Raw genomic sequence first — 13,416 nt, forward strand, 5'->3', positions numbered from 1 at the left:
TTTTCCAGCTACTTCAAAGTTGCCCTCATAATCATTATGTTTGTTTAAAAAAAGAAAAGGATAAGAAAGGATAGAAAGGGATAATTTATGTGATCAGGAAGCTCTCCTAATATTAAAAATTTAATGTTGGCTTATAATAATAAGCCAATAATAATTTACTATTGGCTTAACAAACAAATTTCAGTGTAGAGAACCACTAGGAGCGTGACAGTTGTTTTTCTTCGTCCAGAAACATTTTATTTTATATTTACTTAAGGTTTAAGTTCTGCGTATTGAGAACATTTTCAGGCCGTGATACACTACAATTAGAGCTCACAAACTGAACATCAAACTGTTGAGCTGTATTGTCATTCCCATACAAAGGGTGGAGTATATACCACATCCCAAACCACCCTCTTCCCCTGTGGGATGTTGAGTGGAGGGGGAGCAAGGGGGGAAACATGGGACTGGAAAGAAACTTCTTGCCAGCAAATCCTGATAGCAAATCTCATCTTCGTAATTAGTCTCTCTTCCCCTAAAATGCACATGAATATCTTATTGGAGTTTAAGGATTCCGAACTAAAAGAGAGGCCACAAAAGTTCTACAGGCTCAGGGTGGGTCATGCTGCTTTAGAGGAAAATAAAAAGCCAGAAGTCATTGCAAGAAGTGAATTCTTCTAACATCCTGATCCATTGGAAAATGGATCTCTTAAGAACTCATTTTTCAATCAAAGCTAAAAAAGTGAGAGATGCCTTGAAAATCAGATGTCCTGGTGCTGCTCTCTGTTCTCAACTCTTCTCTTGAGCACTTGGCCCATGGATTCTAAGGACTTACCTGGACATTAGATAAGGAGGCTGGCAAAGGAAATCCAACAAGGGGCGGCCTTCATTCTACCTGCAGGGCTCCAGCAGGCAGCTTTTTGAGACACCGCTGCTTACTATGGTGAATGCAGTGGGTTTCTCTTATTAGAACAACACAGGAATGCTTATTTTTAGAGCAACTTTTTTTTTTTTTCTTCTTCTTTTAGTTAAATAAATTTGTTTTGTTGACAAAGGAACGTCTTCATTTTTTCCACCTGAACTCGTTCTCTAACACCATTATAATAGTATGTCAGCATCTTGTGATCTTTCAGGTTTTATCCTCGTAATATAAATGGATGCATTTAAGTGTTATTCCCCTTCTGCGGGTTCGGTAATAGAAGATGAATGGTTTGTTCAGATGCCCCAAAGAAAGTCTGAGGAGCAGTCATAAATGACTCCAAAATGACAAAACCCTTTGCTGACTCCATTACTGACCTGTGAATCTTTTTTCTCTCATAACTGTTGCTTCCATTCCTCTCCTGACCTACTCATCTCTTCTTTCTGGTACTGTCAGAGTGCAGGACAGAGATCTATGGCTAATAACCCTTTTGTGTGCAGGGTTTTCCTGGTGGCACATCGTCTGGTCTGGGAGAGAGCTGTGGGCACTTCTTGAAGAGCTAGCTGCCTGCTGATTCAGGTGTAGCTTTCTGTGGGTGTTAGATGCCATTTTAAGAGCTTGCTAACAAAAACAATGGATTAATGGTGAAGTTTCTTAGTAGTCTTGTCAGATTATGACCCCACTTTAAGGTGGAATTTAAGGAACTGGAAAGCAGAATGTGTTATTTTGATTGCCAATTCTGTGGTGTGGGCTTGCATTGGTCCATTACTCAAACTCGAAGTAGGAGTAGCATCTGGGCATGTCCTTGGCATTTGGATAGATGCAAGTTATTCCTCCTGGCCATACACATGTGCTTATACATACATGCAGCACAAGGCGTTTGCACAAGGAGAAAGCTGACGCGTGAACATCTCTGCCTGCGTGTACTTTCCCAGTGCATCAGAAAAGAGATAGCAAACTCCCCATGAAATAAGCAGCAAGAGCAGAGGCAAGAGGCGAGCTTGCTGCTGATCCTGAGCCTGGCGGCAGATGTGCCGCACAAATCCATCCCGCTGCATCCAGGCTGTTTCCATGGCGATGGAGCAAGGAATCGTGCGTCTCCGCTTGGCTCAGCTCGGTGCGCTCCCCGTGTCCCCCCCCCAGCTCTGCTTCTCTCCCTTCAGCCCCGGGAAGGGTAAATGGGGGAATCACAGAGATAGATGGACAGCCGGGGTTTTTTCTTTCCCCCCTGTGATACTGGGAGAGCGAGGCTCTTCCTGAGAAATAGGGTCTCCCCAGCTGCAGAAGAAGTGGGCAGGAGTTTCCCCGAAACAGGAGCCGGTTGTGATTGGCTGCCGTCACCCGCCGTGCCAATGGGAGCCTGCCTGGCCGGCAGCACCACACCATAAGCAAAGCTGGGCGGCACTGGGACCAGGCAACGGTGTGCGGGGGCCCCTCTCACATGGCAGCACAAGGGACGGGGACCATCGGAGAGCCTCACCGGGGACCATCTGCCACTCGTGCGCACCGTGCCATCCCCGAACAGCAGCATTAAGTCATTTGCTTGCGCTGGTGTGGGAGGCGATATGTCATCAGGAAGGATGGAGCTACGGGATCTCTGTAAGTACAGCTGTGCACTTTGTTGTTCTGCTTCAGCCTGAGCGCGGGTCTCTAAATGGTGTTGCCAGTCAAGGAGTGGTGAAAGCAAATTCACTGTAGTGCAAATAGCATGAAGATTTTCTTGATTTTGTCTCACAGGTGGTGAGATGTGTTCTTATTAACAGGTCCAGGCACCGAACAAACTCGTTAGCTGCTTGCTTTGCCTTGGGTGGCTGCTCAGCCTAATTAAGATGTGTCTGTGAGAGGATGCTGTGTGTGCTCTGAGGCATTTCAGGACCCTCTGTGCTCGAGGAGAGTGAGCCACATGGAAGGGAATGCTCCCTGCACGGAACTCCTAGCTGCCCGTGTGTAGTCGCCGGTGTCTGTACGCTGATAGCAGGTGCACTGGTACAAGGATTTGTAAAGCACTGCTGCAGACCCTGAGCCAAGGAAACATGAGTTGCTCATCATTCACTCCTGTTCTTAGCACAGAGAGTTGTTGCTTTTCCTGTCCTCTGTTGTTTTATTTTGTTGTTGGTTTGTTTTTTGTTTTTTTTTTTTTTTTCCAAATTAATTTCTCTTTTGGAGGAGGCTTTTAAAATTGCATGCAATTCCAAAGCTTTCTCAATTGCTGATGAAAACGTGTAAGTCCGTGGTGGGTGTGGAGTGTTTCCTTGTCCACCATTGTAGGGCATCTGTTAGAAGTTTATTCCTCTGCCTGCTGGGATTCTGCTTTTGCTTTTATACAGTGGAAACAGTGTATTTAGAAGTAGGTCGTAAGGCAGGTGCAAATTGGTCCTTCTGTAGCCCTCTGGGGTTACTTGTGTTACACCGACTATGAATTTGGCTCAGCACTGTCTGTCTTTTATCAGGTATTTGCTATTAGATGAAGAACTTTGCAGATTTGGGGCTGGGGGATGATTGCTTAACCCTCTCAGAGGCTGTGGTCATCTTATCTGGTTTGGGAAAACACATAGGAGAGAGGACATACAGGAACAAAAGATGTATAAAAAAGTTTCTGTATTTTTACTCTGTGCTTTAGCCTTGGGTATCAGGAATTTTATATTAACCAAACTAAGTGCACAAGTCACGTGAAACTGCCTTTAGGGATCCTTTTTTTGTGTGTGTCGTGTTCATTTTAGAAATAAACACAACATTTCTTTTCGCAGTGCTGGGAGCTGCTGGAAAGTGGCACTGCTGCCTGGAAATCTCACATTGAGAGTGTGATTTTTTGGGGATAGAGCTTAGCTGATCACCATTGCTATTGAGATGCTACCTTGCGAGTTGCATCTGTGGAGCTTATTCTTTCTGCTGAAGGAATCGACATCACCTCAGCTGTTGATGCTGAAAGGAACTGACTGTGTTTTCCAAGAACTGTTTGATCCAAATAAACTAGAAAAATAAACAACGTAGAAAGCAGTGCATCAATTCAGTGGGAGTGTCTGCTGTGGAAGGGTATAGTAAGCTCCTCTGTGTAGTTTTGAGTGTTAAACCTGATAGTACTGCTAAAGCAGGGGAATTCTTCATTCAGTTTGAATTATTGGCTTTTCTGAAGACGTAGATGCAAATCACTCACCCTCTGTTTTCCAGGGATATGTGGGTCACCTTTTATTGAAATGATTGCCCCAGGTATCCTGTGGCACTAAGCTTCAAAACAGTGTTGTTTTCCTAATGTGGAAAAGAGAGAACTGTTGGCTCCTCCTGCAAAACTTATTTTTGTTTAGCAATGATGGAAGTGCCCAAAATGAAATTTTTTTGAATCGTTATTTAGCTACTATGTCACCTTCCCCTGGGACCTGTATCATTTACTTGTATTTGCTCAGCAATGGTCTGGGTGAAAATCCCATCACGTACAGCAGTCTAGGTAAAGAGATGTGCCCAGTTCACATCTTAGAGGGGGATGTTTTAATCTAGGCTGAGGTATTCCATAAAAAGATGAGGGGAAGCTTGGACTCTGCACATCTGGTCATGGCTTGTCTTTGGCTCCAGCCTGGCCATTTGGTATGCATCAAAAGGAAGCTCCATTGCACTTTTCTGGGTTTTTATTTCTAAACCTACTGCCTTCTGCTTTGTTTTCTGATTGATAATGTGGGAGCCTAGGAGAACATTGTCTTTTAAGGTAACCGCATCTCTAACATGATGTCTTTGTTCTTGTTAATGCTCCAGGGATACAGTTCAAACAATACAAACCTTTTACATTTAGTCGCTCTCACTAGGCAAATACTCTGTGACTGTTGAGAGTCCCTGTATCTCCCACAACCTTGTTTGAAGGGATTTGTTTACTTGTCTATCCCTGTGCCTTAGCCGATAAAAGGAGGATGATGGGGCAGGATAGAGGCAGCCTATGACTGTTAAGCTCTGGATAGTGCATTATGTCAGTCTGTCTGCTGGCTTCAAACCACGTTGTAGTGCCAGAGGTAGAAAAAATTGTGCTGCAGTCAAAGCCACATTTGCATTAGATTTTTTGACCTTATGGTGTAGAGAAAAGTTGCTTGTCACTAGTGCTTGGGGATGATCTATGTGGGGGAAGCATTTCAGATTCCCAGGCTATAAGAGTTCCAGCAACAGAGGAGTGAGTAGGCTTCAGTGAGAGCTGTGGCATGCTGGCAGCAGTTGCGAGGATGCAGAAGCTGAAAAATGCTATCTTGAGATAGCTTTAATTGGTTGCATTGGAAAACACTTGGTTCGACAGGCTCATATGTCTTCTAAAATGCTTGGTGCCAGACCAAGTTGGCATTCTTCCCTTGACTTACACTAAAAGCCACCAGGCATTGATCTGATCTTCAGTCTTACGCTTAAATTTTTCTTGGAAGAGCAAGATTTTTGCAAAGGCAGCAGATTATTTCTCCTCTCCCTTTGCCTCAGCAACAATAATGTTGAAAACATGAGCTGAATGGGTATTCCCCATCTTCTGATTCATTTCATTGTGCTTTCAACTGAACGTGTTATCCTTCATCTGCTCACAAAGCCTCATTCCCTTAGGTTGGTCTGTACTGGAAATGTACAGTACAGAGGTTTCATTTAATTTAAGCAGGGCCTTGGATGGCTCTTCACTTTCCATGTGTTCAGAGATACTGAATTGGAATATTTCACTATTTCCCTGGATCTTAACCTTCCTTCTGCTTCAGTAGAAACACTGTAGTCATGCTTGTTCGAGGTAAGTAGATGCAAGAGCCAGCACTCATCACTTTTGCTTCAGCTGTATTTTTATTTTCATCCAGTTATTCGAGTAACTTTTATGCACCCCACGAACCAAATACTCTTCTTTCTGGATGTTTGTACATCCAAAGGAGTTGTGCACTGTGATAAATCTGAATGAGGCCAACATTCAGATTTTTCAACTCATGAAACGTTTCTTATTTTTGTTTTGCATTTGGAAAATAAATGCTTATAAGAAGAGTTAGTCCATATGAGACATGGCATACGTAGAACCACGTGCCAAGTCACAGAAAGCTTTCTCTTCCTATTCCATACATGCACTCTTCATCTCAAATGGCACGTGCACACAACAGAGCACCGCCAAGCACAGAATAAAAGTGGAACAGCATAAAACAAAAACAACTGAATCGTGAAAAGCGCATTGATTTGACACCTGTTTTGTTCAACATTGTGCCATTCTCATCTGAAAACTGTGCGTCACAAAAAGTTTTCAGAACAATAGAAACTGTCAATTGCAGCAGATTTTACAGACCTGTCATTATTCTCCTATTGTCTTGAAGCACTAAGTGGCACACAGAAAGATTTTTGGCAGCATTTCAGTGAGTTGTCTTGTAAAGAGGAATCATGTGTCTCTACTTCATGTATGTTATTGTTTGCAATTAGAGTGTTGCCCAGCACAGGCCTTTGGGAGCATATCTGCTCCCATTCCAGCATGCTTATTTTGTGGTGCTCATTTATTCTGTCTCTAAAAAAACTATTTCCTTTCACATATTGACTCAATGTCTTGTAGAGAGTCTGAATTGCTGGAACAAATTAACATCCTGCTCCAGCTGCTGCTCCTTGGGAATGGTGGGAACAGTGGCAAAAGCAGAAATTTTTACCTATTAGAGCATCTGGGTCCTCACCTGCTTTAGTGTGAGCAGGCACACTCTTGCTCTGCCCTGTGTTCTTTCACTGCAGACCCTTTACCGCTGCTTAATAAGGAGTTCTCCACTCCCCATCATTAGAAACTACAAGCCACTCTTAGGGACGTGTCTCTGAATAGAGGCAAGATGAGAAGAGAGATTGGTTTTGTGTTAGGAGGAGACTCAATTGTGCTGATCATGTAACTGGACAGTGTTTTGGCATCCATAACTACCTCTTCCTAGTAGTATCATCCACATCCCTACCCAAATGAAATTGTGTTCCAGTATAGCAGGGATCGTGACATTCACTCTGAAAATGAAAACGTGAATTGTGTCACCCACCCTTATTATCATTAGCTTGCAGAGCCCATATGTATTGCACAAAAAAATTCTAGCGTTTTGAAAAGTCTGCAGAACATAGATCTCTTTTTTGTGGGCTTCACAACAAATTCTGGCAGGTTTCTCTACTTAAGCATTTAGTGGTTTAAAAAAATGATGAGAAAGTCGGGCCCCAGGGGAGAAGTGTGACCTTCATATAAACCAGAACTTTGATTAGCTGTTTTGGATGTTTTAAACTCCTCTGTAATGCACAAAATCAGTCTTGTAATGGGGTGAAAAAGGAGATCTTCATATTAATGCTAGCATGCTGTCAAATTAATACATCAAATACTACACTCTTATCCTGAGTTGGTGGACTGCTTTTATCAGTGCTTTTGATGTGGCAATGAAAGTGCTTGTTCCACAGCTACAAACCCAACTCTTTTAGCCTTCCCTTCACTTTGAACATCAGTTTTCTTAAGACTTGGAACACAGTTATATGGAGAGCAGCTTTCACAGATGGGTATTTCAAGATACACATCTGAAGGCATATTAGAAGCCACACAAAGGGATTCTCTTTTAAACTAGATTTTCAAGTAGCCTTCTGGCTTGACCTCTTGATCCACTCCCAGTTTGCATTTCAAGAAAAGGTATCTACCCACATATGGTTATCTCCACTAAGATCAAAGCTGTCACTTTATTCCGACACCTGTGAGAATGAAATGGATATTAAAAAAAAAGTGGGGGAAATGGTGAAAAGGTTTGAATGATTTCACATTTATAACAGGCATGCACCCACGAATCTCAGAAGTGATGAGAGTACTTTCAAGATAAGCTGCAGCTCTTCTTCTCAGAAGCAGCAGAACGTTTATTTGTTAGTCTCACCTGGGTAATTAAACAGACTTGGAAACGTAAACAATTATAGATTTTCCAGATCTGTGCAAATATAGCTCACTTTGCTGTGAAAGTTAATAAGGGTCTCATTTCAGGGTGGATTTTCTGCCTTGGTGTCTAATGGATTCCACTGTAAGGGATGGTGTTATTTTATGCTTCCTTTGGAGTCTCTCCTCAAGGTGTGATGTCTTCCTCTGCTTCCAGCCTTCTCTGACAAATGTGTAGACTGTCATAGATTTATTCCAACCCCAGGGAGGTGATCCTGGCGATCTGAAGGACTGCCTATTATTGACTGTCCTATTAGAGATCTTCATGGGTAGAAATGCAGCTCTGTTCATCTGTGAGTCCATCTCTCCTCCATGTAGATCATGGACGTAAGGCACAGAGGAGTCAAGGTGTGCCTTTTGCTGGTGTGCCTGTGCCTCAGCACTACAGGAGCCCTTGGCTTTCAGCTAGACAGCATATGCCAGACATGATGAAGCCAATGCCCTGAACCCCCTAAAAGAGGAGCATGTCCCAGTTCTTGTCACCCCTGCAAAGCTATCACCCCTTCACCTGATAATTCACCACAATGCTGGGGAACACTGTGGCTTGATCTGTAAGAAAACTAAGTCACGTTCCTTGTTTTCAACACAAGGGGCTAAAATCTGTCTCAGGCATTAGCCACAGGAAGGGAAGAACTATAGGTTACTAGTCTTCTATCTTATCTCCATCTGTGCCTTCACTAGGGAGCTTCTCCTCTCCCTTTCCTTGTAGTCATGTAGGATAGAGTTCACCTCTGTGGATGATGGAAGCTCTGCTCAGCTTACAGAAAGTGGAGCTTTTCTGAGGAAAGGCTCTACATTGTCTGTTCAGGCTCTCAGGATCATACTTTGAACAGTTACAGCTGCAAAGAGGTCTAGGATGCACTTGGAAGCTCTCGTTTTTAGACCTCTAACTGCTTTGGTGCATAAAGTAAATAGGCAACAGTCACAGTTGTTTCAGGGATAAATTCCTGTTTTCTCACTTCATGACTTACTTTCTTAAATCCCTTGCTCAAATTACCAACCCATTTCAAACAACTGCAAAATATTTTGGGGGTTATGTTTAAAATGTATGATGTCCTATTTTCAGTCACAAATGGATGTATTCTATTTTCTAATACTACAGAAAAAAATACGAGTGAATCTCAAACAAAATAAGTTTTGCTTGTTCATGCATTAAATTATAAATCAACCCACTTTCGCATGCAGAATTTCCATCGTTCATAAGTCATGGACTCCCACTCCAGGCTGAACTTTGCACCAATCCCAGTAACAGTTTTCACTGCAAAAGGTTCTAGCCCAGTGAATGTCATCATTTTGAATTTTTAATACACTTAACGATAAAAATGGAAACTTCCAACCAAGAATTTATTTAATGGAGTAAAGATGAAGCGTTTCATGCATAGATCTGAGCGCTAGCATTTGTCATTCATTTGGTAAGACAAACAATTGCTAGATGTGCATGAGGTTTTTTTTGGATTGCAAAGCACTCTGCTGTCAAGCTTCAACCAACAAGGAGATAGTCACCTTTCTAACCCTGCTGTGTGTTACTGAGTATCAGTAATTGAAAGGAACTTAAAGAGATATATGACAGATTTGTAATGTGAAAAATATGGGAAAGCCCCACAGCTGATTATGTGATTTTAAACTTAAAACACCTGACCTCAGTTGCTGCTTGTTCAAGAAGATTGCTGGGCTATAATTTAGAGGCTTCACTGCACCAAAATCCCAGTTTGTAGTAGTGGGCAGCCAAAAGATAATCACGGTGTGTAGTTCTTGTGATTGTAAAGAAACATGCACATTGCATCACCATCTCCTGCACAGGCAGGCAGACACCTGGGTCTGAAATCAGATCTTTTGGACCCTGCCCTTGACATGCTGTTCCCATCCATGCTTCTGTGTCATTAGCACTAGAAGTCACATAACCTAACGAGGTGAACGTAGATCTCTGACATCTCAGCCAGTTTGGAGTATCTGTATCTAGCTGCAACCAGTGCTACAAGACCCACCTGTGACAGGTGAATACAGTAGGGTGTGTATGGCCTGGTTCAGAGCTCAGCAGTAATCCTTTGCAAATCCAGTTGCCTCACTGCTTATTATTCACTGCTTATGGGAACTTTTTGCTTGGGATGCAAATTCAGGAGCTGCTAAAAGGAACACCAATACAGGAAATGGGACCTTGGCTGCGTTGAAACAAGTGTTGCAGCTCCCACAAGTTTCAGTGATCCTAGGCTTGCACCCCAGAAACAAGGGCTCACCTTTCCTGTGGAATGAAGTGGCCAAGTTGTACTATTCAGTAAGTCAAAAGACACGTCCTCTTAAGGAGAGTGAAAGATGTCAGAGAGCTCTGTGTGAGCCAGTTGCAAAACAAGAAACAATTTTGATTACCAACATATAAAGAAAAATGTTTGTTCCGCCAGGGATAAAAGCTTGTTCCTTTCTTTGCTGTCAGGATGCAGGAAGAAAGGGAGAAAAAAAGGTACTTGTAGTTGGCTGGTGCAGTCCAGCAGCACAGTCAGTCAAGTTGTTTCATCATTCCAAGTCGTTCTGTAATAGCACTGATTTATCTTGCTGCCTTGCAATTGTCCCCTGTTGATAATTTCAGTTTTGTCAAGGCATAGGATTTGTTGAAAACCTGCAAGCTCCTTTTACCTGCAGTGAACAGTAGGAGAACAGAGTAAGATTTTCTCCTTTTCATTGATGCCTATAAATAAACCATGCTAACCTCCAAAACCTTAAGGCAGTAGGATTTTAGTATTTTTTTTTTAAAGAATGCTATTTCTAAGCCACATTGACTCAGCAGAAAGATGTAAGCACTTTATGATAACAGGTTGATAGTCAAGCCCTGAATGCTCAACTCTTTAATTCTAGCTGCAATAGACAGAAAGGAGACCATGCTTTATTATATGCATAATAAATATCTTAGTTATGTGTGTTACTCTTTAGTTTTCTTTCTGTTTCTTCAGTTGAGTGTGAGGGAGAGAGAAAGAGAGGAAAAGAGGGGATAATTAACCAAATGCATTTAATTCGTATCTAGGAACAGACTGCTTAATAATAAAATCTCTAGTTCCCTACTGCGCTAAGCAGAACTACTCACAGGAGCCATTTTATGTTCAGTTCAGTGGGATTGTTCCAATATGTAAGTGCTACCCAAGCATGATTTGAGCCACTTTGAAAATTATATGAGGTTTCTTTGAAAATTGAGTCCCTTGGATTTAGGGACAGAAGATTATTATTATTTATACGATGTATGTGTGCAAGAATCCAATTAGATATTATTGAAAATGCAGCTTTGTTTGATGAAGTGGGAGGGGAAAACCAGGATGGCTGATGCTGCTGGTGTAAGAGGAGGAGTGATATGTTTTGTGTGTGTAGATATAATATATGGTCTAGTAATACTTCTGGTTTCCTTTGTAGTCCTTCAAGACTTCTTACTAATGCAGTGCATGGTCTCATCACTGGAAATGTGAATTTCTGCAGAACATGCAAATCTCTTGTATTGCCAGGTTATTTCTATTCTTCCTGGTGTTCTAAGCAGATTCAAAAGGCTTCTTCAAAATAATGTAGCTAAATTAACACACTGTACTGACAAATGTATGAGTGAAACAGGGATGTACAACAGCCTAAAGATGTTACCTGCCATTCAAGTTATTTTCCTGCTATCAGTCTTGAGGAGGAGTTGAGCTCTGAATTTTTTTTTACCTAAAAAAGGCTTTTGGTATTAGCTCAAAAAGGAAGAAAAAGAGCAGATTTCTACTGTTTTGTGTGTATTTTCAGAGCTGGTTGAGAGGAAGATTAAACTGTGTGTGTTTGACAGCAGCATTTGAGCACTTGAGTGAAATTCTGTCTGCTCTGCTCTTAATCCTGTGGTAATTCAGGATCTGTAACCACTGATTCCTAAGCATGATAATCCAAACCCCCTGCAGTTGGTGATGTTGGTCTCATCAAGAGCCTCACTGGCCTTTAAATAGAAAGTGGCTTAATCTGATCGACAGCTAAGCGTTGTTGGATTTTCTTTTAAATGAGTTTGGCTGGTTTAGTAGTCAGTTTCAGTGTAGTGCTTGGATGTCATTCTTCCTCTTTTGCGTCTTTTGATGATGGCCTTACCATAGTAATTATGGAAATTATCCCTCCTTAGGAATCTCCTGTAGGTTTTCCTGTAGGAAACCTGTAGTGAAATTTCAGTTAGCATCATGTAAAAGCTTTCCTCTGTATCCAACAGATTGTAGAAATCTGTTCCTAAGATAAAGGAATTTAGAAGCGTGAATACCTGAGTATGCTGTGTAAATCAAGGTCTTGTTTTCAGCAGTTGAGGGTATTGGAATGAAATCACAGTTGTTCACAGATGTTAGCCAGTAGCTTTTCACTGACATCAGTGGGCATTCAGATTGCTCCAGGTTACTATTAGAGAGATGGTAAATTCGATATTGCCCAAATTGATCTTCTGTCAGAATGTACCTTCTAGACATATCATAGGAATGATTTGCAGAAATGCACTTTATGGTACTAATAGACAGGTAGCTGCCTAGTAAGTGTTTACTGAATTTACGTACAGGATTTATATAATTGGCCACAAAGGTCACTTTTTCCTGAGATCTTTATTACATTTACTTGCAATCAGGAAAACTGCTGGAGGTTTGTCTCTAAGGCTCTGGCAATGTGAAGTCAGAATCACTGTGTGCGTTGCCAAAGCAGAGGTATGGATGGAAAATAATCAGCAAAAGCCAAGAGAGGAAAGAAAAGTACAAGTCCTTGCAGTGTTTGAGGGCAAAGAAGAGTTAACAGTGGGAAAGGCAGAACTGCGAGCCAAGATTTGTTGTGGCTGGCAGTCTGTGTTGTGAAGGGAGAACATTCATGCCATGTCCAGAATGGAAATACCAAGCCCAACCTTGAACAAGAAGGTATTCTTTATATTTGGCAGGCATGCTATCTCTGAGAAACAGCAGGGGAGAAAGCACTGTCTCATGATGGTGTTGTTGACTAAGTCAGGCTGATGCAATCTCTTCAGTTCATCCACCTACCACAGACTTTTTGTGCCTCCAAATACCAAGGAGGAGAACTTCACCCTTGCCTCCATGGCTTTCTGTCTGGGACATGCATGAGCAACAGTGCTATCCTGACACTGGGGGATGTTGCAGATACAAAATATAATGAAGATTTGATGAAATAGCTCAGACAAAGAAAAGATAAACTCGTGTCTCTGGGGCTAGGATTTCCCTGCAAACGGCCTGAAATAAAGCATAAACCCAATTTACCGATGTAAACTCGTTATATTAGCCAAGGGCTCTTTTATAATTAAAGCATTGAGATTCTAGTTGCGTAAAAGAGATGTGAAATTTTCTTCAACAAAAGAGGCTTTGTAGAGAGGCAAAAATAACCACTGCAAATACACGAACTCTGAAATTGCTCCTGATGCCCATTTAAACTTGTTTCTAACCCACTGGGTTCAAATGAGGGCCATTTTTCCTTACAACTTAAATTTGTCAGCATCAGAGCGCTCAAACTTTGGCTCTGATAGAGCTGAAATGTGAATAGTTGTACATCACAGCAGGTGTGAAAATACATGATAGGCAATATCTGGGCATTGTTAAGGTTTAGATAGGTCAGTGATGCCTGCTTGGTGAACCATGCTGGCTCATGG

The 13,416-nt window shown here is 41.9% G+C and overlaps 1 protein-coding gene across 9 annotated transcripts in view; it reads left to right on the top strand.

The window, feature by feature from the left end:
• Positions 1-13,416, top strand: part of ELMO1 (engulfment and cell motility 1) — a 290,733-nt gene that overhangs the window by 211,424 nt on the left and 65,893 nt on the right. The window contains exon 1 of one of the 9 annotated variants that reach the window (XM_052695792.1): positions 2,273-2,497. The exons of the other annotated variants lie outside the window; for them this stretch is intronic. The gene's annotated coding sequence lies outside the window, so the exon portion shown is untranslated. Of the gene's footprint in view, positions 1-2,272; positions 2,498-13,416 lie in introns of those variants that run through there. 9 annotated transcript variants of the gene reach the window in all.

The sequence above is a fragment of the Tympanuchus pallidicinctus genome, unplaced genomic scaffold (assembly GCF_026119805.1).
Source record: "Tympanuchus pallidicinctus isolate F22 unplaced genomic scaffold, pur_lepc_1.0 scaffold3, whole genome shotgun sequence".
NCBI classification, from domain to species: Eukaryota; Metazoa; Chordata; class Aves; order Galliformes; family Phasianidae; genus Tympanuchus; species Tympanuchus pallidicinctus.